Raw genomic sequence first — 9,476 nt, forward strand, 5'->3', positions numbered from 1 at the left:
TAGCCGCAGTAGCGCAAGAGGTCGGTGGTGCTCGGTGCCTTAAGTATGTGCCTGGTGCCTTGGACGGGTATGTACATGGGGTGGCTAGCTCCTCCAGTCATGGCTACCATCTATTTTTAGCATGCTAGCTCAGTGAGCGCTACTGTGGGTATGTCTCCCAAACTGGGACTCATATCGCCAACTCAAAAGTGTAGACATATCTTTAGTGTCATCTGTGGGTGGAGCTTTCTAAATTGGGGTGCCTAAATTAAGGCAACGCCTTCCATATTTGGGCACTCAAATCAGCATTCCAAATATCTAAGTAGTAACTTGCTAAATTACATTAGTTTCTGTCAAGTCATGTCACTCTTCTCAGAGTGGTAGCCATGTTAGTCTGTATCAGCAAAAAGAATGAGGAGTACTTGTGGCACCTTACATCTGATGAAGTGGGTTTTAGCCCACAAAAGCTTATGCTTAAATAAATTTGTTAGCCTCTAAGGTGCCACAAGTACGCCTCGTTCTTTTCACTCTTCTGTGTCTGTCTGTTTTCCCGTTCTGTAAAGTTGTCAAATAAAGTTCTCCTCTGCTGTGCAAGGAAGTTGTGTGTCTTAGAGCTTGTCTACTCTCACAGTGCTGCAGTTGTACCAATGCAGCTGTGCCACCATAGTGCTTAGTGAAGACGCTACCTATGCCGATGGGAGAGCTTCATCCGTCAGTGTAGGTACTCCACCTCTCTGAGCGGTAGCTATGTGAATGTGAGAAGCCCGTTTTGCACCCCTCTGAGTGATGTAATCTGTAATGCTTTATTTAGTCTTTCTGACTTCCAATCTTTGATGAAAGACTCTATGGGCCTAATACAAATTCCAATGATGTGAATGAGATTTTTCCATAGATTTCAGTGGGCTTTGCATTTGGCCCAAAGAGGGCAAAGTGTTAAATACTTCAAAACATGTCTAAATGGCAGATGAAATTCATTGTTGATAAGTGCAAAGTAATGTGTGCAAAGTGAAAAATATAATAAATATTAAAATAAATATATATATAAATAAATATATATATATATATATAAATAAATATAAAAATAAAGTTCAAAGTGAAAAATATAATCCCAACTGTACACACAAAATGATGGATTCTAATTTAGCTGTTACCACTCAAGAGAGCTTGGAGTCAACCCGGATAGTTCTCTGAAAACATCTGCTCAATGTACAGCGGCACAAGCCAACAGAATGTTAGGAACCATTAGGAAAGGAATAGATAATAAGGCAGAAAATATGATGATGCCATTATATAAATCCATGGTATGCCTACACCTTGAATACTTTATACCTTTCTGGTCACACCATTTCAAAGGAGAGATATTAGGATTGGATAAGGTACAGATAAAGGCAACAAAAATGATTAGGGGTATGGAACAGCTCCCATATGAGGAGAGATTAAAAAGACTGGAACTGGTCATCTTAGAAAAGAGACAACTAAGGACGGATATGATAGAGGTCTATAAAATCATGAATGGTGTGGAGAAAGTGAAAGTGTTATTTTTTATCCTTTCACACAATACAAAAACCCAATGATATTAATAGGCAACAGATTTAATGCAAATAAGAGGAAGTACTTTTTCACACAATGCAGAACTAGCCTGTGGCACTCACTGTCATGGGATGCTGTGACAGCTAAAAGTATAACTCGGTTCAGAAAATAAATAAGTTCATGGAGGATAGGTCCATAACTGGCTATTAGCCAAGATGGTCGGGGCATTACCCCATGATCCGGGTGTCCCGAACACTCTGACTGCTAGAAGCTGGGACTAGACAACAGGGGATGGATCACTTGATAATAGACCTGTTCTGTTAATTCTCTCTGAATTATTTGGTGCTGGCCACTGTTGGAAAATAGGATACTGAGCTAGATGGACCTTTGGTCTGACCCAGTATGGTCATTCTTATGTTCTTAAGTAGAGTTGTAGCTACATATGTACATAGAAACTCTCTCTTCTGTTTTATAGTCCTCTGTTTTCCTCATTCAACACTGTTTGCTTTCCATTATCCTTTTCTGTATGTCTATTCTGGGTTTTGGTTTCATTTCATTCTGTGCTGTTTGGTTTCATTGTTCTCTTACTGTTCCCTTTTTATTTCTGGTTTGTTCCAGGTCTGTTCAGAAGCTCCTATATTCCCTAAGATTTCATATTAATGCCCCTCTGTCTTTCTTTTGATACTTCTTTCCAACTCATTACCATCACCAGTCACTGCACATTTCCTCCTTGAGTTTTTACATTTTTTTATTTTGACTGTCATTTTCCTTCACAGTTAGGAAGAGAGCTCTCCAACCTAAAGATCCTTGTTGCTAAGTAACGTTTTCACCCACCCTTACTTTTTCTGGGCATCCTTGTTGCCATGGCACCTGTGGTTAGCACAAGCACAAGTCATTATTACTTGAACGGGGCTATAGGGAAACAGATGGCGGGGGCCAGATTTTTAAAGGTATTTAGGTACCTACAGATTCAGATATGTGCCTAATCTAGTACCTCGTGGAATTTTCAAAAGCACATTTAAAAAATGTTTTCCTTTGAGTAAAAGGGGGAGTTTGTTAAAATTTCTAAACTAAGACATGTTGGAATCCATTCCATATATATGGAGTTTTATAAAAGTATCATCATAGCCATACCTGACAGCAAAGCTACAGTTCATGACTATAACATTTTTATTATAACCCTGTTTTTCTTGAGTTAAGATCCATTGTTTTAATTTGTAAATTACGATAAAACCAGGTGTAAGCATGGTGGCCTGTCTCCCCAACCCAGAAAAGACTGATACTACGCACTGGGGGCTAGATTCACAAAGGGACTCAGGCATTGTGACAGTAAGCATTACAACACCTAACTTTTAGGTGCCTAGAAAAAAACCCACTGGAATCCACAAAGTCTGAGTCCAGCACCTAGGCTCTCTATATAATGAATGGGGAGATATAGGTGCCTAAGAATGGGATTTGCCAAAGCCAGCATGCTAAGTGGGGACCTGTGTAAACTAGCCAAAGGGAGATACTGATGAGAGGAGTGTGTCCTAAGCCCCATTCCTCACATAAACTTGGGTACCTAAATCTAGGCTGGAGGGTGGAACCTCTCTCTGCTTGGACTTCACAGCCAGGAACCCTCTCCTGGAAGCAGACACCTATGTATTTTCTGAAGATGCTACCTCCCATCAGCATAAGTACTCCACCAAATCCATATTTGCATAAAATCCATACATGATTTAGTTTATAATTATGTAAAAAAAAAAGGAAAAAAGATTAATTAAATCCAGCTCTCAAAAGCTGGGAAATGCCAGAGTTATGGTTGCTTGGGCAAACTTAATTATGCCCTATTGTGCATCCAACTTGTACCCTGAGTAAGTCAAGTACCCAGAGGAAAAAAACAGTATGGGATGTGTAATTAAAGACTATATCATAATGCACTCTCACAAGGAGGAATGTATGGACAATCAAACTTCTGAGTTCTTGACTTCGCAACCTAGAGTTCTTTTAATGTAGTATTTTTGTAAGTAATTTCCTAGTTTTAAAGGAAGGAGATAAAAACTAATTCCATTATTTACACCTGTCAAATCCAGCTCTTATGATGCATCATCAGCAGAGTTTGAACCTTCAGTACTTCAACACAGACTATTACAATTTGACCTATAGATTAATTACATTAGTTAATGGCAGTAGAATACTTATCCCAGACAATGAAGGGCCACAGCCAGTATACGATGGATCTGGGGGATGGCCCAACTGTCTCCTCTTTCACACTGGAGAGAGGGGAGATGGATTGCTGGGACCCCTTGCTGAATCCAGGAGTGTTGTCCGGGAGGGGCTGGAGCTCTGTCTGGCTCAATAAATTCTCAAAGCAGCATTTTTCTTTCTTTGTCTATCGTAAATTTCAATTATTGATGGAAATATTTTGTCATTGTTTTTTGTGTGTATGGTGAAATTGACATTTACTGATAAAAAATGAATCGTTCCAAGCATAATCATAATACATACATGCAAGGGGGCTGATTAAGGTTGCTCTGTCTATAATTATGGCATTTCCTAACTTTTGAGTACTAGCCTTTTACAATCTTAATAATATTCTCTTAGTGTAATTTTGTCAGTGTAATTTCCTGGGTTTTAAAAAAGGCAAACTAATGTTCTCTCCCGCAAAATTCTATCATGTGGCATCCTATTAACACCCATATAGGTCATCCACAAGGCTGAAACTTTAGATCCACCACACAGATCCTTGCCACTTGAGCTACTGGACTAAACAATAGCAATAGTAGGTGGTCATCCACTATGTGGACCAGCACTGCAGGGGAATGAGACACTTTGCCAGGGGTTTCTTAGGTACTTGCTGACAGCAGAGGAATGGTGGGAGTCAGGAGTCTCAGGATTCATTCCAGGCTCTGGAGGCGAGCATGCTCTAGTGAGAACAGACTCCTGTGCTTCTTTTCCTCAAGCTTTACCTCTGGGAAAAGACCTGCTGCTTTACTGGGTGATCCTCATAAAAGGAGGAGAAGGAAATGAAGAGGAGGTGCTGCAATACCTGCTAGAGGTTGAAGGGACCACTCCCAGAAACAAAAATGGACAGAAGGGAAACTGTGAGGAAGTCCTATTATAAAAAAGACTCTCAGATTAGAGCCAGGAACTTTGGGTTGAGGAACTGATGAGGGGGAAGTTTTGATCTTGTTTGTTATGTCTTGAAATAATACATAATACTACTACTAATAATAATAATGAAAAACCCAACAACTGACCCTGCTGGAAGTGACCTTTCCTGGACTTGGTGAGAAGGTTTCAGGCAGAATTCCCCAGAGAGGGCACTGGCTCAGCAAGAGCAAGCTGGGACTAGCATGAAGTGGGTGCTACAAGATAGGCCTCAATCTCGTTAAATGCCCTTGGCACAAGAAGTAGGCACGTGGTAATGAAATTTGCTGATGATAAGGAAGTTGGGAAGCATCATCAATATAGAGGAGGATCAGAAGATTATATAGAAAGATTAGGATAACTTTGAAGACTGGTGTGAAAGAAATGGGATAAAATCCAATAGTACAAAGTTTAAGGTCACTCACTTAAGGTGTAATAATATTAAATCTGCAGTTTGGAGCAGAAATTATCAGTTGGAAGCAACAAAGAAGGAGAGAGACCTAGGTGTGTGGGTCGATCACAGGGTAACTATAAGTAAGGCTATGATTTAGTTTCGGAGGTCACGGAATCCATGACTTTCAAAGACCTCTGTGACTCCAGCATCGACACCTGGGAGCTGCAGGGTCCCTCAGTCACCTCAAGGAGCAGGGAGCCATGAGTAACCCCTACCACCTGAGGCAGCGGTGCCCCCAAATTCCCAGCCGCTGTGGGTGTGGGGAATCCCTGCAGAGCCCCAGCTGCCAGAAGCGGCTCGGCGGATGGCAGCAGCTCCCAGCTACAGAGCGGGTGGAGGCTTGGATCTTCCAGACACCTGGCATCTGCCCAGCCCCTTCCCATTTTATCATGGATTTTTTGGTAAAAGTCACAGACAGGTCATGGGCGTCTGTGAATTTTTCTTTATTGCCCATGATCTGTCCGTGACAAAATCTTAGCCTTAACTATGAACCATAGGCAGCGTATGACTCTTCCATTTGGGGAGGCTGGGTGTGAGTGCCAGAAGGTCCCCCCGACACCCTGCTCCCCTCCCCCTGTTCTGGCAGGTGCGGAGTGGGGGGCTTACGCGGGAGGGGGCAGAGGGGCACAAGCGACAGGTGGGGGGACCTCAGGGGAAGAGCTGGAGTAAGGGCAGGAAGAGGCAGAGCAAGGGCAGAGCCACAGGGAAAGAGGCCAAGCAGGAGTAGAACCTCGGGATGGGGTGCAGGCAGGGCGATGGTCCAGGAACCAGTGGCCCCCACCACTTCTCAGGAACTTCTGGCAGGGCGCTCCAAAGATGGTGGACTGGCAGGCCTCCAAAAGGAGGTGCACTGCATCCAGGATTTCTTACCCCATTTGGGGAGGCTTAGCTTCCCCAAGCCTCTTATACCCGCCACCCATGCTATGAGCCACCAATGTGATGCAGCTGTGAAAAAGGCAAATGTGATCCTAGGATATTCAGCAAAAAGAAAAGAAGTACTTGTGGCACCTTAGAGACTAACCAATTTATTTGAGCATAAGCTTTCGTGAGCTACAGCTCACTTCATCGTATGCATGCAGTGGAAATATCAGGCAATGCATTTCCAGTAGCGATAGATAAGTATTAATACCATCATACAAGGCACTGGTAAGACCTCATTTGGAATACCATGTACAATTCTGGTCAACCATGTTTAAGAAGGATGAAATCAAACTGGAACAGTTGCAAAGAAGGCCTACTAGGATGATCAGGAGGGATGAGGTTCTGGAACAGCCTCCCAATAGGAGTTGTGGAGGCAAACAACTAATTTCAAGACAGAACTGGACAAGTTTATGAGTGTGACTTCTGGGTTTTTGTTTTTTGATGTTCCTACAAGCTTATGCTTTAGGACTTCAGCCAGCCACCTGCAGGTGTCAGGAAGGGATTTTTTTCCTCAATGCAACTTCTTTTAAAAATCTCCTTTCCCTGCCACATCAGGGATGGCCACAACTGGAGATAGGACCTTGGGCGGGGAAGGTAAGGGTTCTGAGGTGGTACAAAGCATTCTCTCAGGTGCTGCTTGGTTGGCTGTTTCTTGTTAACGGATTGCTGTTATGTGGGATCAGGAAGGAATTTTTCCCCAGGTCAGATTGGCAGTAACCTTGGGGTTTTTTTCCTTCCACTGCAGTGTCGGGGGGGGGGGGGGGTTCACTTGCCCAAGATTAGCTAGATATATCCCACTTATCAATTATCCTGCCATCCTGGGGGTCTTTGGCACTGGTGCATCTCTCACTCCTATTCTCTGCCTGTGGCATATAAGTCTAGTCTCCTGTGGGCTGTAATATTTTCATTTAATTTCAGTTGTTGGGTTTAGTGCTGGGTGGTGCGGGTGGCCTGTGATAGACAAGAGGTTAGTGATCTGGTAGTCTCTTTGGGCCTTAAACTCTAGGACACTCCAAGTCTCCCCTCCTATTAGCCATGGTGTTAAGGTTCCTTCCCCACTCTGAACTCTAGGGTACAGATGTGGGGACCTGCATGAAAACCTCCTAAGCTTATTTATAACAGCTTAGGTTAGAACTTCCCCAAGGTACAAACTATTTTACCTTTTGCCCTGGGACTTTATTGCTGCTACCACCAAGCATCTAACAAATATATAACAGGGAAAGAGTCCACTTGGAAACATCTTTCCCCCCAAAACCCTCCCCAAACACTACACCCCCTTTCCTTGGGAAGGCTTGATAAAAATCCTTACCAATTTGCATAGGTGAACACAGACCCAAACCCTTGGACCTTAAGAACAATGAAAAAGCAATCAGGTTCTTAAAAGAAGAATTTTAATTGAAGTAAAAAGAATCACCTCTGTAAAATCAGGATGGTAAATACCTTACAGGGTAATCAGATTCAAAACATAGAGAATCCCTCTAGGCAAAACCCTAAGTTAGAAAAAGACACAAAAACAGGAATATACATTCCATTCAGCACAGCTTATTTTATCAGCCATTTAAACAAAACAGAATCTAACGCATATCTAGCTAGATTACTTACTAAGTTCTAAGACTCCATTCTTTTTCTGTTCCTGGAAAAAGCGACAGACAGACAGAGAGAACCCTTTTGTTCCTCCCCCCACAGCTTTGAAAGTATCTTGTCTCCTCATTGGTCATTTTGGCCAGGTGCCAGCGAGGTTATCCTAGTCTCTTAACCCTTTACAGGTGAAAGGGTTTTTCCTCTGGCCAGGAGGGATTTTAAAGGTGTTTACCCTTCCCTTTATATTTATGACACATGGGCAGGAAAACTGTGTTAATGATTTGACCTTCTGTTGATCTAAAAAATTTTGCATTACAGCAAAAATCTTCAAAAGTACACACATCTAGTGTTTTGTGTCTTTTCTTTGATCATGATCCATTTTCTGTTTCTCTTATTCACAGGATTTTGCTTTCATTTCACTTTGCCCATTTCCTTTTTGTCAATTTTCCCTTTTCCTCATGAGAGTCTAAAGCTCTTCACTATCCCTTTCCTACATATTTTCATTTTTCTTCATGACATCTTTCTCTTGAGAAACTTGTAAATGATATAAATTGTTTAATTTCCCTCCCTGCAAACTCTCTCTCTGTTGTGTAATTCCATCTATTGATTCAGGTGCTTAATCCCCAAGAAAAAAAATCAAGAGAATGAAGGAAGAAAAAAAATCTAAGAGCAAAGACCACTCTGTTCAAACTGTCTGACTACTTTCATTATGCTCACAAATGTCATCAAATACATTCTCGAAGGTTTATACGAGAGTGATGTTATTCTCTTAGTAAGTGTAGATGGTCACTGGCACGCACACAAAGGACATCTAAAGCAACTAAAAGTAAATCAAACACCCAGAATCCAGTGTAAGTGTAGCTACTGTAAGAAAAGGCCAGATTCTGTCACCCTTATGTTAAGTACTATCTTTTCCCCAATGAGACTATTTGAGTAAGGATGGAAGAATCTGGCTCACAGCAAAGAGATGTTTGCAATTCTGTAGCTCCTTTAATCAAAACATCTCAAAGCAGTTTATAAACCTTTAGCCTAAAGGCACTCTTCGATGGTAAGGGAAAAATGGATCTCATTTTCATGGTATATTGTAGGATATCTGCTGGCATCTGAATGAATTGTGGGAATAGAGGCCAATTACCTATTATTCCTGCCACCATATTTCAGAACTCAGCTGGTCCCCATTTCCTTTCCAAACTGCTCACAACCCTAAACACAGAGGAATGCAGCAGTCCATTATTGTGACAAGAAAGCCTATCCTGTTATACTGGACAGAATTCTCACTGACTGATCCAGAAGTGCTAACTAAATGAATTTGGAGGTGGAAGGAGTTGCCTGAGGAGAACTCCATGTTTTGAAGCTGTTCAGGAATTTGTGTTTGATCTATTTTCAGAGCAGTTGCACTCAGTACAAGAAATGCTGAATCATTATAGAGACCTGGGACAATCAGCAGTGGCTGCAGAATGTCAGAACCTGAAAGGCCACATTCCTGAGTGGTGTGCCAAGCTTGCCTGGCCTACCTTGTCATAACACTAGAGTGAGACCTGCTTTCAGAGCTGAGAAGTGATGGCAATGGCAATAAGAAAGCCTGCCATCCGAGATTGCTACAGATCAATGGGGCAGGGCCCCAGTTGGGTGTAGAGAAATCCAGAGCAGGGGGTAGTTGTGGTGGGGATCTGCACAATTGTGTCCTTTTGTTTAGGTTAGAAAGTGTGCAGGCGTAAGGAATTACATTGGGACAACTTGTATACGTAGACCAGGCCTTCTGCCTATTTTGCACAGATAGTGACCATGCAATGTGTAGAGCTGTGGAGAATCAGGCCAAGAGTATTTGACGTGTATAATATAAGTATAATTGTATGGGCTCAAAGTGTTTACAAATATTAAA

This window comes from Lepidochelys kempii, chromosome 11 (genome assembly GCF_965140265.1).
Source record: "Lepidochelys kempii isolate rLepKem1 chromosome 11, rLepKem1.hap2, whole genome shotgun sequence".
Lineage (NCBI taxonomy): Eukaryota > Metazoa > Chordata > Testudines > Cheloniidae > Lepidochelys > Lepidochelys kempii.